The following is a 27,420-nucleotide window of genomic DNA, read 5'->3' on the forward strand; positions in this document are numbered from 1 at the left end:
ATAGCTATATAAGTAGTAGCTCATTTTCATTTTAAAATACAGCAGTCGAATGAAACATTTCTGCACAGATTCCATCTTGATTGTCAAAGTTTAAGAAATGCTGTTCCAAATTATATTATTATTATTATTATTATTATTATTATTATTATTAACAATAATAATAATAATAATAAATCATTTTCAGTTATCAGTGAGCAGTCACTGCACTTGTGAATTGGTAGTTTCTTCGTTGACAAGCACCTTAAAAAGAATATAAGGAAATGGATGTTAGACTATATTTTAATAAAGGAAAAGCTCCTGACGATTAAAAGACAAGTAATTCCGGTACACAAAGTAAGAGCATTTCGTGTTAATTGTGAATGAAATTCGTGTTAGAAATACAACTGTGATATTTAGAACTACCTATGTTATTGCCCAAAAACGCCTGTCGTTTACCGTGCATCTTATTAAATACTAAGAAATAAATGGAATGAACCTCGAACAAGTTGTTACGTGTTCAAATATTATTGACTTTATAGCTACAGAAATGAACGAAAAATGACCCAGTATCTTGCTAATTTCGATGAATCTTTCGCGCTAATGATGGACGAATCCTCCACTGTGTCTCATAAATCTGTTCTCAGTGTGTATATTCGTACTGTAGTTAATCAGGTGTGTAGCAATATATTTTTATTTTTATTGAGTTATAGGTAACAACAGGCAGAGAGGTTTGAGATTCCACAGTTAAAATATGTGAAACTATGAATCTTTCCAAAATGATATTAGGGGAAGACTTATAGCAGTTTGTATTGATGGCGCAAATAATATGCAAGGCGAAATAAATGGTGCTGTTTCTTTACTCCAGCGAGAATTAGACACCAATTTATTCTTGTTTCACTGCATGAGTCATAAGCTGGAACTGGCTATTCACAACGTTGTAAATACGATTTCAGACATAGTTCATTTTCAGTCATGTAGAGCGATTGCACAGTGTTTACTCAATGTCCCCGAAGAACAGGAGAGAAATCGAATATCAGAACTAACACGGGAGGGTCCCACTAAGTTGTCGGTAAAATATGATTTCCACATAGCACATCTGATAGAGCATAATGAGAAATGAACATTAGCAAAATTTGAGGTGCTATGGACCAGAAAGATAGGAGCTAGGGGACTTCAAAATTTGAATATCCAAAAAATTATATCATTGAATTATGTACGTTTAAAAAAAATATCCTGAAAACCGTTAAAGCAATCAAAACAAAAGTTGCACAATATAATGAGAACAAAATGCCCTATCGAAAACCATAAACGTTGTTGCCATAGGAGGAGCAGTGCTGCCAACTCAGCATAAAAATATTTTGTTTGAAATAGCACCATATACAAATGTGCACAGATTTAAAATGCTCTATTATCACTAAACATAACAGTGAAGTGTAGTGGTACAGTGTTTCACACTATTGGAGCTACATGTGCTAAAAAATGTACAATAGGGAAGTCTGATATGTGGCAACATATTGTAATAAAGGAATGCACTCGAAAGAAGTGAGGATTTTGCATTATACTTCGGTAGCTCCGATGAATAAGCAGACAACTCGCGATAACAAAATGATACACGCGAAGAAGGAAACACGTGTTTTCTAATACTGTAAACTGATTCTCGATTATCTTATCAGTATTTGGAAAAGTAGTTTCTTAAATTCTGTCTTTCGTGTTAAGTGACATATTCTTTTACTTCATCTCGTACATGCCATATGATTATGTTTGTACACTAAAATATTACCATATTCACATTGGAGATAAAATTATTTTAATACTACCTCATTTCATTTTTAGTCCGACAGGATATCCGTGCGGTCTAGAAGACTAGACAACCGACATATTAGGCATCGCGGGTTCCAATCCCGCCTCGGACATGTTTTTGTTGTACTTTTCACCTTACTTTTCATTGTAATCCTTCTCTTTCATAGGGATTTGGATCCCATCTAGGTATAGATTCGCAGCTGACACAGGACGTAAAAATGGCATCACTAGATTTCATTTTTCAAATGCATCAATATTTTGTGAAACTACTGACATTTTGCTATGTTATACTATCTGTGTTATGCATTTAAACTAAATTCATAGTATGAGACCCAGATTCCTATATCACCATCTGTTGCCACATATCAAACTTTTCCATTGTACAGTCCGTGGTTTAGAAATTGTTACAAAAATTCTAAGTCCAAATTAATAACAAACTCTTGCCCAGTTTTCTTATGCAATCCAGAAATACATGTCTCGATCGATTAGTCATTTCTTGTCTTCAACCCAACTCCCTCCCTCCTCCACCTCTCCTAGTCTAAAGCAGTGTATGTGACGTAGTACGCTCTTTCCATTCAGACGGAAAAAAAGATAAAGTTTACAATGTTATAGCTCTAAAATAGCTTTTTTCATTCCTTTGTTCTGAAATATCTTTTAAGAGCCTATTTTTTTAAAGTCATACAATCTTCCCATAGCTTCATTAATACCTTTAGTTTCATTCTTTCCCTTCTTTAAACACTGCAAGATAGTATAAGATGCTCCCTAAGAAATCTATGGAAATTGACCAAAATGGCACTAAATTTTGTCCTTCCTAAAGTCTGTAATGCACGCACAAAGCTCGAGAACATTTACTGACAGAAATGAATGTTATTCAATGATTTATTTCATTTCTTTTCAGTAATTGCAAACACATATTCCAAGAGCGTCATTTGGGCAGGACAGTAGGGTGTAATTTCCCCTCCCTTGAGCTTCAAAAATACATATTGTTTGAGCAAATATATAGTAATACACTACCAAAAAAGTGAAAAAAAATTGTCGACGGAGACTCTCCCGCCCGAAATAAAATCTAAAATGGCGCTGTTTTTAGCAACAAACCTATAGAGTTACGATATGGACGAAAAGATCTTGAGAACTGAGGAATTAAGAATTTAAAACATCTGAAGCTTCCGAGACGGGTTTCGAACGGGACGGGATGGTTTGACTTTATCCATTCTGCTACGGAGAACTCTGTACTCATGCATATACGTTTCCTTTAGCTACGTTGAAAGCTAACTTAATAGAATATTCCAAAAGTTGACTTGGTGGATACGCCGTTCTGATAGGATATAAACCTCTTGTAACATAGTTACAATGTACATAATGAACTTCTCCTTGTTCAGAACACTTTTTAGGGCAGTAAAATGTGTTACTATTGTGTTAATTAGGTTACATTTAATAGAACCATCTGATAAAGTAGTGCGAAGCCCTGTGCGTCATTGTCTGTTAGGTGAATGGTTAATGTAAGTTACTCCTACTTGTATGGTCCGAGTTTCGAATCAAGACCATTCTTATTGATTATTTTCTTTGAGCTACGGTCATACTGTGCACTTCGCAAGTTTAATTTTGAAGTAATGTAGTCACAGCTAGTTTAATTCGGAATTATTTTCAAATATGATATTTGTTATTACATGCGTTTCGTTAACTTGCGAAGTTTCAAACTTGATATTAAATCTTACAACGTTAATATAACTCATTTCCCTACGGCATATCATCATGAATGTTTGCACAACAACGACAGGCAGGCGTTAATACAAAATTCAGGTCTTACTGTAATGTATGTATATACAGATGGTGATCAGAAAAATGGAAACACCTGAACGAAATTGCAACTTACCAGATCAATATGGTGTCGGGCCACCTTTCGCCTTCAGAACAGCCTTGATGCGACGTGGGATGGAGGCATAGAGGTCGTGAATGGTAGCAAGTGGAATTTTACACCATTCCTTGTGCAGGGCATCGACCAGTTCTCTGAGAGAGGATGGAGGTGGAAATCGTCTCCGGAGTCGTGTTTCCAAGACGGACCACAGATGTTCAATTATGTTGAGATCTGGGGATTGGGCGGGCCAGGGGAGATGTTGAACTTCATCCCGATGTTCCTCAAACCACGCTGCAAAAACGCCAGCTGTGTGAATGGATGCATTATCATCCTGGAAGATGGCGTCATTGTCCGGGAACAACATCCGGACCATAGGATGCAAGTGGTCTCTTAAAATTGCGGCATAATCGTTGGCAGTGATTCGTCCACTAAGTGTGACCACAGGAATCAATGAAAACCATGATATGGCGGCCCACAGCATCACCAAGCCCCCGCCATGTTTCACAGTTAGGCGGAGACACTGCAGATCATAAGCTTCTTTGGGCGTTCTCCACACATAAACACGGCCCGTGGTTGGGAATAGGGTGAAGGATGACTCATCCGACCATATCACACGTTTTCAGTCCTCAACGGTCCAAGTTGCATGGTCGCGGCACCATTTGCGGCGTGCGAAAGCGTTATGGTCCCTGATGAGCGGTTTGGCCCGTGCAACACGACCCCGTAAGTTCATGTCATGTAATTCGCGGCGGACTGTGATTGTGGAAACAGGGTGGGGGAGGTGCTGATTGATTTCCTCCGTCACTTGCTCCGCAATGGCACGACGGTTCTTCGTGACAATGCGCTTTAATACCCGGCGTGACCTGTCACTCATGATTTTCTTCCGCCCACTGTTCCGCTTCCCCGATGTGGTTTTCCCGTGTGTTGTGTAGGCCGTCATCATCTTCAACACTGTCCCACGCGACACAGCTAACACAGTAGATACTGCCGTCACACTCACTCCACATAACCGCGCACCAACAATTTGCCCTCTTGGAAAATCTGAGAGGTCTCCCATTTTACACTACCTCAGTCTGCTGCAGCCACTGGACACTGCTGTTTCACTGCGCCTGACGTAGTATGGAGACAGACCTAACACACCACCACCAGCGGTTCGGCGCTGCGGGCGCCACGACACCACTGCCAACCTATATATATCTGACGTGTTGCCAACTACAGGTGTTTCCATTTTTCTGATCACCATCTGTATATTTAGAGAGTTTGACTTAGAAAAAACGTACAGTGCAACATTGACTCTTGGAGGAATTTCAAACGAATTTACTATATGTGTAAATTATCATCACAACAATCTACTGTGGGGGCTAAGACACTCGAACCATTCCAGGGAAGGAAAGGGGTTATAAGTAAAAAAAAAAAGTGATAGAATACGAAAAATATTGGTGTCAAATTCATAGTTTTCTGATTCGAAGAGATGAATAGTGGCTACCAAATGGCACTCCTCACTTGTTTGTAGCCTTGCATAAATGCAAAATTGTTTTAAATGTATATTTTACATTCAAGTATGATTGTTTTTAAAAAAAGCTTGTCCCTCAACATTATGTTTTATAATTATTTTCTACTGTATTTCTTATTTATGATAACATATTTTCTATATATGTTGTATTCTATGTTGTACGTTTCTTAATTACATTTTACGTCTTACATTTGGAGAGGAGCTTATGACAATTCAGAGCAGCAGGGACATATGCAGAATGCAGGCCTTGGCAATCCAGAGCTCCTGCCCCAAGAAATCACTACTTTTCTGTAAATTATATTTAATTTTAGAGATGATGATAGACATTTTAGTAAAACATGCCCTCAAAAAGCCTTGTCTACGCCCCTGCAAAGCAGTGAAACTTTTAGAAAGTGAGCAGTTAGTAATGTTGACCCAGTAGTTATATCTCCGATTTTTCCGAGTGTGATATCAGTTATTGTGCATTATCACTTTTCACCCGCAGTGTATTGAAAAGCACTAAAAAGGAGCAGTTCTGAATTCTTCACTGGTTTCCCCCTATGACCTCATGCCAATAGGGTCAATCTTGGACGTATTCACATCTGAAATATCACGTTTTATTTCAGTGATTCCGAAAACAATCCATTCGACACATATATAGGATAGTTTCGATTCTTTTTGCCTGCCAACTCTATGCCAACCAAGGCTTGATTTGGACTTACACAGCATCCACAGTGTCACTATTCATCTTTGCGCATGAATTCGACACTAATATCGTTCGTATTTGACGTCTTTTACATGTCATCTTTACAGCTTGGTAGGAGTGGTTTCAGTGTCTCGCCCACAATAACTATGGAAAAATTTCAACCAAGGTAAGTATAATTATAAATTACCGTTATAAAAATAAGTGTACAGGTGATCTTTGTCGGAGAGGAATTCCTTAACTACTTTATCGATATCAATGTATTGCCTTTTTTGCTTTCCATGGTAAAAATTGCCAAAGGGCCCAACTTCTCATCTGCACAATTGTGCTAGAATATATTATTTAGTGATTTAATTCACTGAATGCTCGCTTAGATTTTGCTCTCGTCACAGGAAAAGTGAGATACAGTTATAAAAGAAAAATGAAGTGAAATATTTAAGTTTTACGTCCCATGTTATACCGATTACTCTAAAGGTGATATTGATGCTGAGGAATGAATGAAATGGTGAAATGATGAAGTGAGAGGAAACGGGAGAAACTCGAGAAAACTCATGCACACAGTATTTGTCCATAACAAAGTTCATTCGGCGCTAGCGGGATCGAACTAAGGACCCGATGCACCATAGATAAAGTTATAAAAGAATAGGCGTCTAAACAAATACGGAACATTACTAACAATGAGAGTTATATAAGATTAGATCGTTAGCTATTTCATCCTAAGGTAAACTTTAAATCAATCTTGTTCTTCATTACTGTTCGAAAACGTAAAGTTCTTGCTGCAAGGACGTGATAAATCATTTCAGTAGACTTCGCAGTCTATATCTCCTTCACAATTTCTTTTTCATCTAAGGCTAAGGTAGTTGCATTTTAGACATTGAGGAAAAAGTGTGAAATTATATTTAAAAAGTTCAAAGTGGAATTACGAAACTTCAGTGGGCCTCTTTCCACTGTAGGACTCCCTCACCACACTCCCGTTAGATACGCCGGATGCATGATACAGCTTCGCCCTTTTAGGAATATTTTCTAAGGCAGTACGAGTTTGTTTTACAGCTGTGTGAATTGAGTTGTATTTGTTAGAACTGTTTTTTAAGAGAGACGAAAGATCCTATACTCAAACACAAATCATTTCTTTGAAACCTCTAATGGAAGACGAAACGTATCGTCGTATACATGTTATGTTTTTAAAGAGAAAAAGAGCAAAACATTGATTGCACAAACGTATTATGGTATTATTTGCATGCAAATTTATAACATATAAAACGTGTTGGCTTGGTAGATGATTCGTTAGTAAACGGGGTTCTTGTGTTTGTGGTCCTACCTTCGAATCTCGTCCATTCTTGTTGCGTTTTCCTTTTAGCTACACAGAGCTTGTGGTTTCCAGATCTTCAAGCTTGAACTAAATTTAATACCAGTTAGTGAATTAAAAGTAGCTGACACTATTTTCAAATACGAGACGTTATTACATGCTTTTTATTAGCGTACAGTACTCAACTTTGATATCAACTCTTCCATCCTTCATTTAACTCATTTCTTGACGTGTTTTGTTACAAAATTCATTAATCGTGACGGAAAAATTTGCTATACCAATTAATGGTGACTGCTTTGAAAGCAAGTAGAAAGTATGAGAATAAAATTTGTCATATCTGTAGTTTCGTGTGTAGAAGAAATAAACTCGTGAACCAAAGGTTTAAGAACAACTTAAGTTATTAATATAAATTTTGCCGGAGATTATCCACTTATATCATCATAAAGGAAATACTAAAGACGTTCTGAAACGAAGAAATATAGCATACAACTTTGCAAGCGGAGGCAAAGAAACCTAACGTAACAAGACTAAAGATGATTTATTTACGGCGTAGGGATCGTGGTTGAGTGTTCAACCCACACAGCAATGAAATATTTTCAAAACGTTTCTAAAACGTACCATCATTTTCCTTCAGAAAATGTATCCTACTTCCCTTAAGGAAATATATTCTATATGTTGTTGAAAACATTTTCCAAATAATACTGAAAATATTTTCGCAATATACTCAAAACCGTTGTAGAAATATTTTATACGCCGTTAGAAAAGTTTTCCAAAAAATGTTTTCTGTACCATTTCCACACATTACTGAAAATGTATTTGAAACGTTTTATACAATGTTAACGGAATGGTTTTTAAAATGTTTCGCATGGAATATTTTAAAATCATTTGCCAATAACACTGAAAATCATTTGACTAAAATAAAGAAATTTTTTCTAAATATTTTTACAATGTATTGGGTACTTAGTTGAAATGTTTTCTGAAGATTTCTAATCCATTTTTAACAAAAATTAATGTTCTGTAAAATAATAATTTTAAAATATTTTCCACTCATACCAAAAAATATTTTCTATACATGACAAAAAATATTTAATGAATATTTTCCGTACATCACAGGAAATATTTACTGAACATTTTCTGTGCATGACAGAAAATATTTAGAGAATATTTTCTGTACATGACAAAATATTTAGAGAACATTTTCTGTACATGACAAAATATTTAGAGAATATTTTCTGTACAAGACAGAAAATATTCAGAGAATATAAGGTAGACATATCAAAAACATTTTCAAATTATTTTCCTTGGTGTTTTGTAACAGTAGAAAATGTTTAGAAAATATTAAACTAGTTTCAGATATGAATTTGTGCTAAGAAAGAAAATATTTACGATTCATTTTTCAAATAGCAATTGATATGTTTTTGATTTGTTATTGTATTTAGTTTCAGAACGTACTTAAAATACTTTCTAACGAATTCTGGTTTTCACATAGAATATTTTAAATTCTTTCTGAATATTTTTTCGTCATTACCATGATAACACCTACAGTTTGCAATACATTTCTTTCTTCAATACTGAACAGTTTTTCAACTCTTGTAAGTTAAAATATCTGGATTTCATTTGTACAAATTGATGGAGTGGTAGAAGTTTGTGTATGTTGGAACCGGTTTAGAACATACGGAAACTTCTATCATCACGTAAATTTGTTGAAATAAATTCTCGTATTCTAACTTATAGGTTGAAGAAAGAAATGTATTTCGAACTGTCGGTGTTATGGTAGTAATGACGGAAAAATATTCAGAAAGAATTTAAAATATTTCTCTGCGAAAACCAGAAAATGTTAGAAAATACTTTAAGTACGTTCTGAAACTACATACAATAACAAATCAAAAACATATCAATTGCTATTTGAAAAATAAATCGTAAATATTTTCTTTGTTAGCACAAATTCGTCTGAGACTAGTTTAATATTTTCTTAACATTTGCTACTGCTACAAAACACCAAGAAAAGTAATTTGAAAATGTTTTTGATTTGTCTACCTTATATTCTCTGAATATTTTCTATCATGTACAGAAAATATTTTCTAAATATTTTGTCATGTACCCGGGATCCCTTAATATTACAAGGCGACACCACAGGGGGCACTGTGCAATACAAGTGAAGAAAACTAAATTATCTCGGACACACATTCTATATCTATGCCAATATTCATTGAAAAATGATATGGAGGAACAATAACAATCGGAACAAATCACATGCATTTTGTGAAAAGTATTCTTAATGGAACTAAAAAAAAATGCTATAGTACAGTTTCTTACAGAAGTATTAAAAATATACGAAACTTACAAACACGTGTATATAATGAGTTTTTCTTATAAAGAATCACTATAAAACGTGATCATATCACCATGAAACCATTTTATTGCAGCATGACTCTTAACACAAGGACGACGTGGACCACTCAGATGTCCACAGTCGAGGTGTCTTAATTGTGCTCTTCGTTGTATGTTTTACACAACATTAAAACAGCTATTGTCGTGCGTAGAATAAATGACAGGGCACAAGGAAGACATCCCAGTTATCAACATGTGAGTGGTTCATGTCGTCCTTGTGTTGAAAGTCATGATGAAATAACTCGAGTATAAAGAAATCAGGTCTACTAAGCTAAAGTACATAATTACAAAAGGAAAGAAAATGCAAGACTGGACTAAGATTTGAACCTGTAACTTTAAATTACCGTGTCGATGCATTAACCACTAGGCTACTCACTGTTTCCGAATAGTCATTCATTCTACCACTCCTGAAGAGTGCTCAAGCAACCAGACCGCATTGACTATACCGCAACTTGTGAAGTACTTGGGCAACCAGTGTCTATACTACAGAACCCCACTGGTGGTAAGATTTATACATGATAAATGGGGAAAATAACTTATTTTATATCATGTAAATATTTAATGCGATATACAATCGATTATTTCTTTGAGTTATCGTATATAATAAAGAAATTATCCTTAAAATGATCAAAATTCCACCATCCTACATTACTTATAATTACATAAACCGAAAGCCAAATAAAGGAATGAACCTTTAAAAGACAATACATAAAATAAAATCCTGTAGATTTATTGAGAATAATTACAGTAATAATGTATTAAATTTTACATTAAGTATACATTTGTAGTACACAATATATTCAATGTGAATACATAAACAAAAAGTCTATATTAATTTAAGTCTACTAATTGCATACCGTACATTATAAGTTTGAAATGTATATACACCTCATCAGTGTATCAATTTTAACAAGTTTTATTTAACATAAAAAAAAAGCACACTTACTTTGTAAGAAAAGTTCGAACAGAGTTGCACCTTACAAACTCTTCCCCACACCCTAGTATTGTAGTTCAGAAGATGACTGTACCAATCACCGAAAACCAAACAGCAGAATCATGCGTTTACTTACGTCCCCCCCCCCCCCCTCAACACACACAAAATAAACTATTTCTTGAAAAGTTCTCTGTCACCTTCATCTAAGAATATATTTAGCGGTACGAAATAGGTATATTATACATTACTTTAGAATCTGAAGTGTGATTTAACTGCCATAAATTAAAACTAAGCATAATATACCCGGAAATTAGCTTAAATGAGTACCATACACATCACACGAAGCGAGCTACGCCAATAAAAAAATCACAGTCAATAAGAATTAATTAGATCTTCAGTCTATATTTTTAAATTGGTGTTATGTTGACGCTATGAACTTTGGGCTTCCTATACTAAATGTCTCTATGCCAAACACTCAATATATAAAACGTTTTTCGTCGAATCTGCAAATTGAGCAAGCCGCGCGCTAATGATGGGAGGCTGATGATAGTTTATCACATAGGAAGACACTGAAATGCTAGGTGAGTCACAACACTTTCTTCCTTTTTCTGGGATTCATCCTTACTTACGGTCAAATTTGGTACCGTCTATGTGGTACCTGTGTGCGGCGTACCTTGAAATCATCTCGGTTGATAGCCTCCAAACACAGTGGACTCCTAAAATAAACCAATTGTTGTAAAATTACTATTTGTAGCATGTGTGACAAAATTTAAAAACGAAAGATATCTCAGAATCAAGGTTAAGTCAAACGAAGCGTTTTATGCGGGTTTTTTATCTTATCTCAGGCTATCCAAAATACTAAAACATTGTTTCCTATACTTTTGGAAGTTATATAGTAAATATCTTAATAACTATCACTCAAATTTGGTACGCTGAATAAAGTTATAGTGTAAATATAGAATTGAAACTATGATCCAAACTTAAAATAATGATATTACAGAACACAATAAACTTAACTTAGGATGAAAATGGAAACTGTAGATGCATGAGTATTACTGAGCGAAGGAAGGAAAGTAACTCAGCTGGGTTACGAGTTTGACAGAGTTCATACACAGAAATCGTTCGGTGGTTTATATTTCCTGCTTCGACTTAAAAGATAAAGAAGATAAGCTCGCTTTAAAAAGAGTTAAAAAGAAAAAAAAATTTTAAAAGATTTAATTTATTCTTAATTTTTGTTCAGTATTTGTAAATAAATAATGTAAAAACCGACACAGAGCTTGCCCGCTGGACTCTGGTGCCCAAATCCCAACTCCGCTATATGCATGCCTGCCATAAAGTAATAGAGATATAAACTTTTTTTAAAAAGTGCAGATTAAGCCTAGCTTAATATTTACATTTTTTTTTAACGATACCTACAGTATGGCGCTAAATTCGTCGTACAAAAGCAGAGGAGTGTTTCCTGAGAGTAAAACAAACAAAAGTTCCAATAAACTTAGGGCGAGAAGCCCATCGTTCACGTGTTATAGGCTGCCGAAAACATGAAAAAATCAAATCTAAAGGTCCATAGCTCCAAAACTATGGGACCTACCAAAGTCGGGTCAAGACTTCACTTAGGAACTAATATGTGCTTTATCCAAAAATACATGTTTTAGAATCCTAAAGTACTCACGCAACAATTTTTATGGAGGTAGTTGGAGAGTACTTTATATCATAGGCCCATAGTCAAACTCCCTCTATAAACATTGTTGTGGAAGCACCTTAGGATTCTGAAACACGCATTTTTGGATAGGGAAGTCTTGACCGGACCAAGGTAGGTCCCATAGTTTTGGAGCTATGAACCTTTAAAGTTCATTTTTTCATGATTTCAGCAGCCTATAACACATAAACGATGGAGTTTCCGCCCTATGTTTATTGGATTTTTTTTTTTTTTAACTCTCAGGAATCACCCCTCTGCTTTTGTACACCGAATTTAGCGCCATACTGTATAAATTAATAAGGTAGAAGTATATGTGATCCTTCTCACTATGCTCACTTATAGATATATCTTAAAGGCTAATGGTAAATAACACCAGCCCTCTGCTCCTATACCACCCTGTGATACCGGAGCAGGACGTTTGGGCGCGAGACGTTTGGACGCAAAGCCGTATATGTAAATAGGTTAATCTACTTAAATGGGTTATAATGTACTTCAAAAATAGAAACCGGATGATTACGTACTAAAAGCCTTAAAAATAGGCATTAATATCACTAAAACTCAAAAAATAACTGCACAACGTAAAATTAAGAAGTTCGGAAAGGTTAAATTTGATCCACATTTTCTTTAAAATGCCATGGCAAACAGTCACTGAAAGTCTCAGTTGCAACAAATGCTTAATTTAGTTCTTTTTTTTTTTTTAATTTTGTGTGTGTGTGTGTATAGTGCAGAAAAAAATGGGTCTAATTATTTTGTTTTTAGAATGATATATCCTAATTTCAGGAAAATCGGAGACAATGACCTGCAGAAATTTTTTTCAGCATGAATCTATATTGGGCTAAAATAAAATTTGCTGTAGGCATCCCCAAAGTAAACTTCTGTGAAGTTATCTTTACAATATCTCTAACGTAAAGGATATTCATAACTTCATAGCAATTCATTACACTGCATTACTGCTTATTACTACGTATTTGCAACACAGATAATTGGAAAGGAAACAACAGTGAAATCTAATATACCTATTGAATAATTTGCTTTGTCTTATGTTACAATTACCATGACATTAACATTCCATGACGGAATTATGGGCCAAATCCAGCATTATTCTGCAATATATTATAAAGAACAGAAGTTTGTTTATTTTGGGGTGTCATTGGCTGCCTACAGTAAATTCTATTTGACCCATTCTTCCTATTTAAATGTATAGTTAGTGCCTATTTCTATGAAAATTTATTAATATTATAGTGTCTCAACTTTCTATCAATACAATAGTCTCAACTATATGGTTTAATGGGCATATCGAATAATAATAATAAAACATTCAATAAATACTCACTTCCTGAACTACCCAATACATAGCATAAAGAACAGCTATGTTCATTCCAAAACCAGCTCGTAATCATTTTTTCTGATCTCTCGGAACAGGTCAGTGCTTAATAAACATTTCTTACGTTTTGTACCATGTGTTTTAATAATCTATTATAGAAAAAGAAAATGCAAAAAATTAAAATATGTACAGTATTTTACAAATTTTAAGTCACATCTTTATAGTAACTAAAAATTAATGAGAAATGTACATTGTTTTTAACTTAAATTAGATATCTCAGTTCCAATTGAGGCAAAAATAAATAAATAAATAAATAATAAAATTGTACCATCGCCATCTCAGATATGGTTCAAACTTTTTTTTAATAGAACTAGACATGTTTTTAAGGGGCTTTTTTTTTGTCGAAAAAAAAATTCCCACCAAGTAATGGGCCATCAAGGACGGGGAGTACAATTCATGAATTGTAGAAAACGTGGAAAATGGTCAAATTCGGAGCCTCACAATTCAGCAATGGAGACATATAGAGTTATAATTCTTGTTGTGGTATGCACATAGGGATATGAATAAACTATATTTTATTATAGTTTGGTTTGCGCATGCGTATCTTTAAGTACATAAATTAACAAATGAACGTAAGTTTATGTGAAAAGTCGAAGTTTATGCTTTTTTTCGAGACTTCCGGTTCGAATTTTAAATTCTGTTTTCACGGTTGGTAAGACCTAGTTACCCGCTCCTTCCCCCCCAAAAAAAAGTATCGCTTCTGTGTGCAACCGTTTTATCGCAAAAAATTCGAGAAATCGTCAAATTTTCAAAATCGTCATTTTCTCGAAAACATCATAATTTCAAATTCTTAAATTTTGTCAGATGGTTCAACTGTACATGAATAATAAACACACCAAATAGCATCTCGACCAATGCTTCATGAATGAACTACAGCCTTTTTAAGTTAGTGAACTTTCGTTAACTTTGAAGTCACAGTTTGCAACAATGAAAGTGGAAAAAAATGCTACCGCAAAGCACCGTGTAAAATTTCAAGATAAAAATTCTATTTTACTGCATGTGGACTTCGCTTAAATTGGACTGTTATTCTGCAAAGGGAAGTTCAGAGTGATCACTGGAGAAACGAGCAAATCTCCTTTACGGGAGTGATATATTATTATGAAACAACTGACAGTTTTGCCATAATAAGCGATGACAAAACACACGATTCGGCTCGTACTCATAGCCATGAATAAGATTCTAAAAATACTCGAAGAAAAGCGAAAATATGCGTTATAGAAAAAGGTTCGAGTACGTGAAAATAAGTGTCTACAATTTAATAAACCGTTTCAGTGATTTCTGATGGTGCTGCATTCCACTTTAAAAATTGCTTTCAGATGTCCAAGATGCAGACAGGTCCGATAAAGCAGTGGCTTTTTAGTGAAACCGGCCGTGGTAAGGGTCTCTGCGACGTATTGGGGAGAGGGGGGATAAGAATGTGGCAACACGGGAAAACGAAAAACAGATTCACAGTATTAAACCAGCAGAAAAATTCGTGAGTATAGTGCAAGTACCAACTCCGGGTATTACTCTCGTCTTGTTGCCAAAAACCGAATTCGACAATTAAAAAAAAAAAAAAGGGAAAGTGTGCGACCGGTAACTGGTATTTACCGAAGTCATCTTTGGCTTTTATGGCAGTAACGGGTCACTATGGACTAACTTCATGCTTTCCCCAAAATCGAGCTTCTGCAATTCAAAGTGTAGATTTAAGAAATTTGCAAAAATTAACTTTTGTTACATACATATATAATAACCAGTGATGGATAGCAGAAATATTATCAATAAATCAAATATTACATGAAATTGCAGTGTTCTTTGTGTTTTCAGGAGGCGCGGTGGCTCAGTGGTAGAGCGTTCACCTCCGGTGCTTGGGGTCCTTGGTTCGATCCCAGCTCGCGCTGTGTGGACTTTGTGGTGGACAAACACCGTGCTGGTGGGTTTTTCGGGGTTCTCCCGTTTCCTCCCACTTTCTTCATTCCGCCATTTCACTCATTTCTCATAATCACTGTCTCCTTTAGCCTAACCGGCATATACGTGGGACGTAAAACTCCCAAGATTTCATTTCATTATTTTTTCTTTGTTTCCACATGCACCTTCAACAGGGTACAGGTTTCCAGAAGAGAATAAGAGAAGAGAATATAAGTGTTTTGTGACTATCGACAACGTGCTACGAGTTGTGAGTGCACCTACACCTATTGGAGCATCTGCCATGGTTACATGCTATTAGCGAAGAAGACACTAAGTAAGCAAATAATTACTTCAGAGTGGAAAAAATCAGTGAAACTTTGTTTCGTAATCGTAATTTACACCTCAGGTTACATCGGTTTAAGAAAACGGAGAAGGGGAGGCTCATCTTATTACTTGAGAGAGCCTTTTTGATCAAAATAATAAAAAGGAGCCAGGAAAAACTTTTATTCTTTATTTAATGAATGTGAACCACAAACATCATCAAATTGTTGCACTTTCATTGTTTTCAGTGTTACCAACGGTGATATTGAAGTTAATGAAACTTCGCTAACTTCAAGAGGCTGTAGTTCATTCATGAAGCATTGGTCGACAATGCTATTTGGGGTGTTTATTATTCATGTAAAGTTGAACAATTTGACAACATTTCAGGATTTTAAATTATGGTGATTTCGAGAAAGGTGATTTTTGAAAATTTGACGGTTTCTCGAATTTTTTGCGACAAGACGGTTGCACACACAAGCAATACAATTTTTTTTTTTTTTTCGAGAAGTGCGTAACTAGGTCTTACCAACCGTAAAATAGAATTTTAAAATTCGAACCGGAAGTGCTCGACGCAAACTTCGACTTTCGAGATAAACTTACGTTCATTTGTTAATTTATGTACCAAAAGATACGCATGCGCAAACCAAACTATAATAAAATATATTTTATTTATATCCATCCCTATGTACACTCATGTCCAAAATGATTGTCGCATATCTATAACTGTCTTGTAAGAATATAATTTGATAATGATTTTGCAGGGTACTATTAATACTGATACTACATGTATAATCGGGAAATGTATATTCGTAGTAAATTTCAGAAGAAAAGAATTACAAACCCGAAAATTAGAATGAGTAAAACAAAATGTTGCTAAATGGACAAGAAAGTTTTATTTTCGTTTTATTGTTCTTATTTACTGCTCTTTTGACATGAAATTTGCCACATACATCGTCTTTCCCGATTATACACATACTAACATTATAAGAAATACCGGACGAATTCGTTATCAAATTATATTCCTACAACATATTTATAGACATGCGACAATAATTTTTGTCATGAGTGTACATACCACAACAAGAATTATAACTATCTGTCTCCATAGCTGAAAGAAGAACAGGTTACAAATACAAAACATACCTAAAATATAAAAACTTACTCTTTTCTTTATCATAGCACTATTGTATTCTAGATTCCTCGCCCAACTAAATGAGGATTTCACTTACGAAGTATCAATAACACTAAAACTGTATTCTGTAACCATAGCCGCCCGCTGCAGGGAGCACTTGCTTTAGCAATGGATTTTCCTAATTAGTATTAAAATATGCTAATTTTTTTTTATTCACACACAACAGTTAGTGAAGTTAGCAGTGAGTTGTAATAATTGTTTTTTTACATTAAATATTATGTGGTTCTAGGTATTTGTATCCGCGTCTTTGCTTTTATGTCGGTCATTTTGCCCACTTCCCCCTGTAAAAAAATCCTGTGGGAGTTACTATGTCTACATTTCCCTTTAAAATTCGCTTATATACTACATATACATCTATATAGCAACTAAGTTTTAATAAAGATGAATATATTTATCGAGAGCCGTAATTAGTATACACTACTTTAATTGGTTAGTGCATCGCATACACGACAATGACAACTAGCATATCTGAGGATGTTTCATACTGTGACCAGAAAAATTTACTTCGAAATATCCCATACTGCAGCTAATTTAATATTATATAAGCATTTCGATACTCGAAAAGAAAGATCAATTGAGACGTGTTAATTTATCCTGAATAACTGAGTCCTGCAACCAAGGAAGAGGGGTTAAAATAACTAATTGTCTATAACAGCCCAAGTACCGGCAATAATTAAGTGCAATGAGCAATTACAAAGACGAGACGGCTATTTTTACCGCAAAACTGTACAGCTGTTATTCCTTTTGCTTAAAGTAACCAAGTAAGTTGGTTAACACCTTTTGACAATTTTCTTGGTAACTAAAGGTCAGAAGGTATAGCGTCATTGGCTTCCCGCACTTGGACCTGCTCGTCACTGGGGGTGTGGTAAGAGGATAGCAAATCACCAGCCACCATTCACTGCGCTCAGCGAGCCACGAGTAACCAAGCTGGCAACTCCCCATAAACGTCACTACAACTTTTCACGGGAAAGCAACGACGTTATACCTTCCGTACTATAGTAATCCAGGAAAAGGCAAAGTGTAGTATCACTGAGTACTACTCGGTTACTATTCGGCTACACGACTTCTAGCGTAGTTTTAACCGAAATTCGACTATCAGCAGCTAAGTTATCATTTAATTCTTACTCTGCACACGAAAAGAAAAAAAAAAATTTCATATGAACCCGTGGTCAAACGTCTATAGTTACAGGCTGCCGAAAACGTGCGAAAAGGAAATTTAGAGGTCCAGAGTTCCACTACTGTGAGACCGATCCCAGTCGAGTCAACACATTACTTAAGAGCTAGTACGTGCCCTATCCAAATATCCATATTTCAGAATCTTGCGGCACTTACACATTAATTTTTATAGAGCCAGTTGAGGAATACTCAGAAAAGTTGAAGTGCTCATAAACTGTCCATTGATACGCAAGCACCGCAGAATTCTGAAACATGGGTATCTGAATAGGGCACATACTAGTTCTTAAGTGATGTCTTCCTTGACTGCGCTCGGTCCCACACTGAAGCTATAGATTTTTAAAGTTTATTTTCTTATGTCTTCGACAGTCTATAGCTTCGAAAGTATGGACTTTTTACCACAGGCCCATATGAACTATTCCTTTGCTCTGATGTGACAAATCACCTCTGTAGGTTTGATGCTTTAAATTTTTTTACACCCTATATATATACCAGGGTTGGCTGGTTTAAACCAAGGTGGTTTAAACCAGCTGGTTTTTTCAAAAAAAAAAAAAAAACCAACTGGTTTAAACCAAAAAACCGTTTTTTTTTTCAATAAAAACCATGTTTTTTGCCAACCCTGATATATACTAATATAAAGAAACGTGGAGAAAGTTATATTGTTTACTGACATAACCAAGACATACGGTTAGTGACATAACCAAGAAGGCAGCAATCTTCTAGAACACAGGAACGTCTTCCCATTTAGCTGTAATAAAAACAGAAAACAACGTGCCCTGCGGGGCACTAACCCGTCTCCACTCGCTAACGCTCACTCGGCATTATTATGTTAATTAAATGTAAAACTTTGGTAAAGAAAGAAACCAATTATTACACTTTTAGCCAAAGCTCACGCTCACGCCTCAAGCTGCGGCTCACGCTCATCACGTTGTTCATCATAAACTCGCACAGCCTAGGATCGAACTAGGGATGCTGATGAAAGAAATGGTGAAAAGAAAATGTGGAGGGAAAAAGAAAACTCACTCTCATCACGTTGTCCATCATAAACTCACATACTCTAGGATCGAACTAGGTGCATTGAGAGATCTACTATTTAATACCGTGCCTACAGTCCCTCCACCCCCCAATTTCACACTCAGTTGAATAAACTGTGTCTGTGTAACGTAATTAACTGACAAATTACACTTGTTCTAATACAAAAAGAAGAAATGAATATCGTAATCTGAAAATACATAGTACTGCCCGCTGATCTAGTTACTAGTGTGTGTGCATTTCGGGCACGTAGTCTCACGTTCGATTCCCTGCGGGAGAGTACAAAAATGTAATTTCTTAATTATTTACGTTCAATCTTCATCCATCTCGTTTAGCATAAAGAGTATAACTATGGAACGTTATCTGAACATACATAGTTCACTCACCTTTTCTTTATCATGATCCCTTTCTATTTTAGAGCTTGTCTTTCTTGCTTCAGCTTACATTCCATTTCTTCTTTCGACGTCTTAAGATCCCTCATGTTGCATTCCAGCACTTTGTTCCTCGCATGACAACTAGCTAGTTCCATTTCCGCTGTTTCTAACCTTTCAGCTAAAACTGAAAATATAATAATAAAAATAAATATTATCATTTCCCTAAATTTGCTTTCTATATAAATATGTAAGAATTCTCAAGGAAATATTGTGACCTGCTTACCCAACGCACCAGAAGTAAGCATTCTACAAATGAACCACCGTGATCCCCACGTCTTCTTTAGACTATATGGCATAAGCGTTAAGATATAAAACAAACGTTTCATTTGAAGTTTTACAACCCCAAGCAATAAAATTATTTCCGCCAGTTGAAGAAAAACACACGCAGCGTTTTCATTTTAACTTTTACGATAATTAACAGAACAAACGAAAAACAAATAAACAAATGCCGATCGAGTCGAATTGTAGAAGATTCGCTACGCTCGTTTCTATAATTAACAACTAAAACCACGATGCGTAACTAGATCAAACACAACAATAACTTGTCATCACTTATGGAAATTCCCTTTCTTGTATATATATATATATATATATATATATATAAATAAATAAAAAGAACAGCCCGTTCTGCATTGTTACTACGCCTATATCTGTATTTTGACTTGTTAATTTTATTCAGCATAGTAACAGAACTCAAAGTGAAAGACAATATACGCCAGATAACAAGTAAAAGTATAAAGTACTGTCCTAGCTCCACATACTCAAATTCATTACATTTCAAATCTTTGATCAGTAAATTCAGTCTCAGCAACTAAAGTATTTCTTACGGGAAGAGTTATATTACTGGGCGAAAGACACTTTAGAAAGGGTTACTTGTTACGGGTGTAAATATGCGTTCAAAGGAATGCCATTGAAACGGTTGTGATATAAACACCAACCAACATGGGTATGTGGTTGCCACTAAAAACTACAAATGCTACATAACCGAGTCAGGACAGGAGCGCAACAAGGAATGGGGCAGCGTGAAGTTGCGTCCGTAAGGAATAAGTGCGTCAGCGAGGGTGCGTATGCGCGTAAGCTAATGATTACGTAAAGACTAAAATCATCATATATTGTTATTAATTACCAGGGTTGGCCAAAACCATGGTTTTTATTGAAAAAAACTTTTTTTTGGGGGGGGAGGTTTAAACTTTTTTTTTGTTCGTTTGTTTAAACCAGTTTTTTGGTTTAAATAATTTACTCTATGTATTCATATTAAATATGGACAGAAATTAGTTTGTTTCCCCTTGGTGTTATTATGCAACAACAAGGTTATGCTGGAAGGGGTCACAAGCTTAAAGCGGAATCCAAACCGCTTCTCGACTTACATCCAAGAGAAATTGTCTATTTGGACACGAAACCGGGACTAATTGGTCACAAATGCGATTGCCGACTCACTCACGAAGGACTTCTGATAAAAATACGTGGTACTGATCTTTACATGGTCCTACTTGTTAATATAATTGTCAAGAGTAATTTCAGAAGGACAAAAAGACAAACAGTTACACAAGTAAAAACATTATACCTAGAATTATATATAAATCGGGAAACTCCCGCCTTAGCCATTAGGAAAATCCTGTTATTACTTTACATGTATCTGTATGTAAAATTTTAAGGTCAACGGATCATAATCACTACGCTAAAATTGAGGTATTAAATTACAAATTTGGTATGTATATATCATTCAATAAAATTAAAACCAAGTCAAATCCAAGCTGATGTTGGAAGCTACGTAGGCACTTGATAAATTGGGCAATTTCTATCAATATATTTAAGCAACCTTGGCTTCTTTATAAAACAACAGGCATTCATTCAAGTAGAAATATATCATTTGGTTTCATTTCGTATGTTTAGGCTTAACATCCTTATGAAATACCAAGTTTATCACGGAGAGGACTCCTGCTTAGAGGGACACCTCGAATCGCTACTTGGTTTACACTTGAAAGATGGGTTGTGGTTCGACCGAGAATTAAACACGGGACCCCTTGATTAAAGGGTGGAAAGTAGATAAAAGTAATGCGGATGATTTGATATGTGGAAACGTCACCATGAAGTTCACACGATTTAAAGCATTTTTCGTTTTTTTTTTCTTGGTTTAAACCAGTTGTTTTTTTTTAAAAAACCAGCTGGTTTAAACCAGCCAACCCTGTTAATTATACACTGCTCTCCTGAAATAAAAGTAGTACTCCTTTTGTAAATTTTGCAAATCTCTACGGACCTAAAATAGTACATTCCCACGTAAATGTAAACTAAAACAAATACATTACAATACAAATTAAAATCAAGTTGTATAACCTCTACTGTTACAAAAAATACATCCGCTCGTTCTGCCATAAATTACTACAGCACTCATCCCGGAAAGTTAAAATTTGACTCTGTTCAAGAATGTATGTAAGTAATCAAAATATAAGGAATGTGAATATGGATGAAATAATCAGATGAAAATCATAATCTGACGTGTAAGTTTTAAAACGTAATTCAAAGCGGGTGGAAAAAATCATGATTTTTTTTTTAAAAAATCATTTTTGATGATTTTTTTGATTTAAATCAAATCTTTCTCCTCGTATAATACAACTCGCGAACTGAAGAAAAAGCATTACAAATTAGTATTAAATGCCAATTATGCCATTTAAGTGAAAGTATTGGGGTTGAATTTTGAAATAATCCCCAATCGTTAACCTATATCAATCCCAAACAATGTTTCTTAGCTTTAAATTATGGCTTTTTTTTTTTTTTTTTTGGTAAATTATAGACTTTTAGTCAAGCATCATCCCTATTTATCCTAGGATGATGGTTCATACCTCATTCTCTTCAGAATAGAACAGCCTTTAAAACGGTAACACTCACATTTTCCCTATCATGTCCCTGAAGCGGAAAATTTTGAGAGATGTCGGGATTTTTTCTGATTTTTTTTTTTTTTTTTCAAATTTTGATCCCCTCTGGACTCCCTTGTGTTAACGCACAGATCTCAAAATCAACTGTTAAATACTAAGGGTGTACTAAATGTGTATAAAATTTCAAGCTTCTATCTTGAATAATAAGGGCGGGAAAAATATTTAACAATGAGCTAAGAACATCCTCACCATACCCCAGATGACACGGGTGTAATATAAAAATTTCCTCAGACATCTTATTTATCCTAGAATAAAACAGTTTCAAACGGTACCATTTAAATGTGTCCATCGTGTAGGCTATCTGGGGCTGGAAAATCACGAAAAAACGGATTTTCTGTTAAGAAATATCCCTTTTTTTTTTTTTTTTTTTTTTTTACTTTTTACCCCTCTGTACCGCCTGTGTTTAAAGGCAACAATCTGAAACAAATCTAAAAAATACTAAGGGGTGAAGTGAATGAGTGTCCAAAATTTCAAACTTCTAGATACAAAAGTAAGCCCGCGAAAAATAATATCCCCGAATACCCCAGATTTCCGTATAAAACATGATCTCAGGTAACAGTTTACTAAAACATCCCTATTTATCCTAAGATCATGGTTCGTACATCATTCTCTTCGGAACAGAACAGCCTTTCAGATGGTACCATTCATATATCTTCATCTTAGGCGGGTAAATCGCGAAGAAAGCTATTTTTTGTTAAAAATATCCTTTTTTTTTTTTTTTACATTTTCGCCCCTCTGGACCCCCCTGTATTCACGCAGAGATCTGAAATCATCTGAAAAATACTAAGGGTGCACTGAACGAGTGTGCAGAATTTCAGTATTCTGAATGCAAAATGTAGGCCCGCCAAAAAATAATAAAAATAGACACAAAAAAATCTTTTTTTTTTTTAATTTATGACGTCCTCACATCCTATGTCTCGTCGCAGAGATAAGTGAAAGCATATGTAACGTGCTGTACAATTCCTTCAATCTTGAAAAAACAAAGTAAAAAGCTTTATTGGTACTTTTTTAATCGAATAATAGAGATTTTATCCTATCACCTAAAAATAGGTGATATAATTTAAAAGTTTAAGCGTTAAGGAAAAAGTACAGCAACGTTTATTAAAGTGACACTTTTTTCCTCAAAAGTCACTGATATTTGGCAGGGGCATATTTTAAAGGAAATTGTAACTAGCTTGCGGCACGAAATACATAAATTTTGCCTAAAGTTATAAAGTCTAAACAAAACAACAACAACAAAAAAAAAAAAAAAAAAAAAAATCGGAGAGGGATAGGACACTTCTAAATACGCCGTATTATCTGGGAACAAATATATAGACGCACACACAAAAGAATCTTCGTCTTAAATGTCGATGGTGATTTCCCCGTTGGAATAGCTAACGATTTACAATATAAACCCTATGTTACGAAGAGAAGAAAACAGGATTGCCCTGTTACCCGTTCAAAACGGGATTTTCCCTAATCATCCTCTACATGACACTTGTTTTCAAAGCTGTACATACTGTACATTTGAGTCTCATTGTATTATGATTATCATCTTCCATAAAATCGGAATAACAGAACAGAAACGGGACTTTACTTATTTTCACTTTAAATTATTTCGGAATTTGATTTAAATCAACGATTTTTATTTAAAAAAATCAAGTGATTTAAATCAGACTGATTTAAATCAATCCACCCTGATTCAAAGTATACGCTTGTATTTACATACTGCACAAAGAAGCCACCATGAACTCAAGTTATGAAGGCAATGTTCCAGTAAAAGACAACTTCTTAATTGCTTCTTATATGCGAGAATAAACCATTAAAATGTACAGGAGAAATATGTAAATTGTTCTATTTTTCAATATCACTCTTTACTCGCAGTCGCACCTACACTTTGCTGCCTCCTCTACCTTTACCGTTCTGATTCAGACAGCACTAGTGCTTGCTAGTTCCCACATAGCACGGGTCATTTTGAACTGTAGCATGGTGTATATCCGAACTCTACGACACTATATTTATTCGCACAAAGCTAAAGCCTTCCTAGACTGAATCTGCTTCGAGAAATGTAGCTCTTCACTTTGAAAATACTCTCTAAGCTAGTAAACAGTGAATTTTCCGATTAAATAAGTTAACATAAATATTGGCAGTATCTGACCTAAAATAGAATAGCGCAGTATACGTTAATACATTACTGCTGCTGTATTCTGACAACTCATCTCTATTTTGGGTTAGTTTATCCCCTCCCCCCCCAAAAAAAGGAAATTTACCAGATCTTTCAGTGTTAAGCAGATTTAGGTAATAGTATACAACAGCTCCTCATCGTGTTCCGTACTCGAGGATAGTTCTTACTCTTGCACCACGTACAGAAATGGTGGTATGTCATGTACAAGTGGTAATAGAACACATAAGAAACCCAGATCATGTTGTACTCACACTGGAACATGCAGTATGAGTACACCGTGATCTGCGTTTCTTATGTGTGCTATTACAACTTCTACATGAAATACCATCACGTTTGTACGTAATGCAACAGTAAGAACTATCCACGAGCACAAGACATGCAATATGCGTTCAAGTCCCTTCTCCCTCTACACACACATAGTGAAATATAAAGTACAAGGTCACTACAGAGGCGCACATAAAGTGCACCGTACTCGAGGATAGTTCAAACTCTTGCACCACGTATAGAAATGGTGGTATGTCATGTACAAGTTTCAGTCGATAAGTAAATGAAAATCGCTTTGTTACCCCATTTTCAAGTTGCTAGGTCCTCAATGAATAATCCGTAAAATACTGAACTTCCTGAGTCCTCGGAAAATGATGAGGACCTGTTGTATACTATATCCCAGATTTATTCTGTACATTACGATTAATTTTATTCTCGCCTTATGTAATTGACCCCACATTTTATTACTCAAGCCTGGCCCTTACAATCAGGAACCTTAAATTAGAACAGAAAAGACGGTGCAGTTTTACTATACGGATCCACAGATTGTAAAATGTACAGAAAAATTTTGGAAAGTGTTTAATTTGCCCATTTTATGTTGAGAACAGAACCCAACGAATCCCTGGGGGGGGGGGAGCTTCTAACCTTTCTACTGCTACTCCTACTACTGCATACACTATGGATCCGGATAGTAAAACTGCACGGAATAGACTAATCTATAGTTTGCTTTCTCAGACTCATTGCACACTCATTTCAGTTTACATTAACTTTACACTTTATGCTCACAAGATACTTTATCGAAAATATATCCAACGTTGATATCTACCTTCCTCTGCTGATGGTTCTTCCTTTTTCTTTTTCCGTAATTGTCTTTGGCCATCACTTCCCCTTTCCTTGTATTTAAGAGGTCGAATGTGTCGTCAAAATTTAGCTTTGTGGCTATAGGTATATTCGGAAAAGTATTTTCAGTATCTACATAGCTTCTGAATCGATCCATTAACTTCCCTATAGATCTCGTATCAGAAGTCGGAGAATACATGATTCCTTCTTTTAGATAACTCTTCGCTTCACACAACTTAACGTGATAGTATTTAAGCTTCATACATTATTTTCCTGTACTTTACTTCGCCGGATAATAATTGGTAAAGTATAAATTCTGCATAAAACTCAGAATAAAATTTTTAAAATTTGAAAAAATACACACGCACGAGAAACATACGAAAATTCCAATGATGCCAGGCCGGCAAGGAACATTCCTTTATATTGTATCTCAATCTCCACTAATAATTAAATTCGTATTTCAGGATCAGCCCATGTTTCAACTGAAAATATCACAGCATACATAAATAGCCCATTTTATGTCGTGAACAGAACTATACCAACCTCTGCGTGACTTAAAAGCCGGCCAAATGAAACACTACTTTTGCGTTGCATTAACGTAAATCGGTATGAAAAGTGGCTCCAAGACTAAACGTCCTATGGAGAGTCAATTTGGAACCTATTTTGTTTTCTATATCATGTATGTAAAACATTTTTAGTATTGCTTCCAAAATATTTTCTCTCTCAACATTAAAAACATATTACATTACATTCAACACAATATTTCTAGTACAATTTGTGAAAATTTTCGCTACATTATTTTCCTGCTATCGTTCTAAAAATGTATTTCCTGTACTTCATAAAATGTTTTCCAAACATTTTTTGAAAATGTTTCTGGTAAATATTTGGAATACTTCTCAGGTATAACAAGGAATATATTTTCTCCAGTAACGAAAGAGTATATTCTGAAAACAATGTAAAAATGTTTCTATAATATATCAGAAAATGTGGATCACTAAAAACACAATATATTTTCCAAAACATAACGGAAAACATTTTCTATTCATTTTTAATATATTTTCCTTTCCTTGTTTTAAAGTTTTATATTCAAAATTCGATAAAATATTCTGGAAATAATACTAAAATATTGGTCGGAAATGCTTCATTTAAGTTATATGAGAAGATTACCAAAATACTTTTGTAAAAAATTAAGTAAACCTTTTTAAAACATTTCTGAAAAATATTTCTTATATTACGAAAAAAAATAATTAAAATATTCTAAACGATTTTAAAAATATATATTCAATATGTTTTCTCGTAAAAATAGAAAATATTGCTAATAACGTATTAGAAAATATTTTTTAAATATATGGAATATATTACATTTCATTGTTTTCCGTATCATATATGGAAAACATTTTTAGTATCATTTCGAAAATATTTCCCCTCTCAACAGTGAAAACATATTACATTACATCCAACACAATATTTCTAGTACAATTTGTGTATTTTTTCTTACATTATTTTCCTGCTAATGTTCTAAAAATATACTTTCAGTACTTCATAAAATGTTTTCCAAACATTTTTTAAAAAATATTTCCGGTAAATATTTGTAATACTTCTCAGTTATAACAAGGAATATATTTTCTCCAGTAACGAAA

General features: G+C 34.8%; 1 protein-coding gene and 1 long non-coding RNA gene across 3 annotated transcripts in view; one reads left to right on the forward strand and one right to left on the reverse strand.

The window, feature by feature from the left end:
- Positions 1-27,420, forward strand: part of LOC145673783 (adenylate cyclase type 2-like) — a 1,485,668-nt gene that overhangs the window by 266,093 nt on the left and 1,192,155 nt on the right. The gene's annotated exons all lie outside the window — the stretch shown is intronic.
- LOC145673782 (uncharacterized) lies at positions 11,079-26,345 on the reverse strand. Its single transcript, XR_014128813.1, has 4 exons — positions 25,767-26,345; positions 19,529-19,700; positions 13,487-13,626; positions 11,079-11,173 (listed from the first exon to the last, which is right to left on the reverse strand). It is a non-coding gene; the product is annotated as an uncharacterized LOC145673782 (long non-coding RNA).

This window comes from Thermobia domestica, chromosome 17, assembly GCF_964235325.1.
Source record: "Thermobia domestica chromosome 17, izTheDome1.hap1.1, whole genome shotgun sequence".
Taxonomy (NCBI): domain Eukaryota; kingdom Metazoa; phylum Arthropoda; class Insecta; order Zygentoma; family Lepismatidae; genus Thermobia; species Thermobia domestica.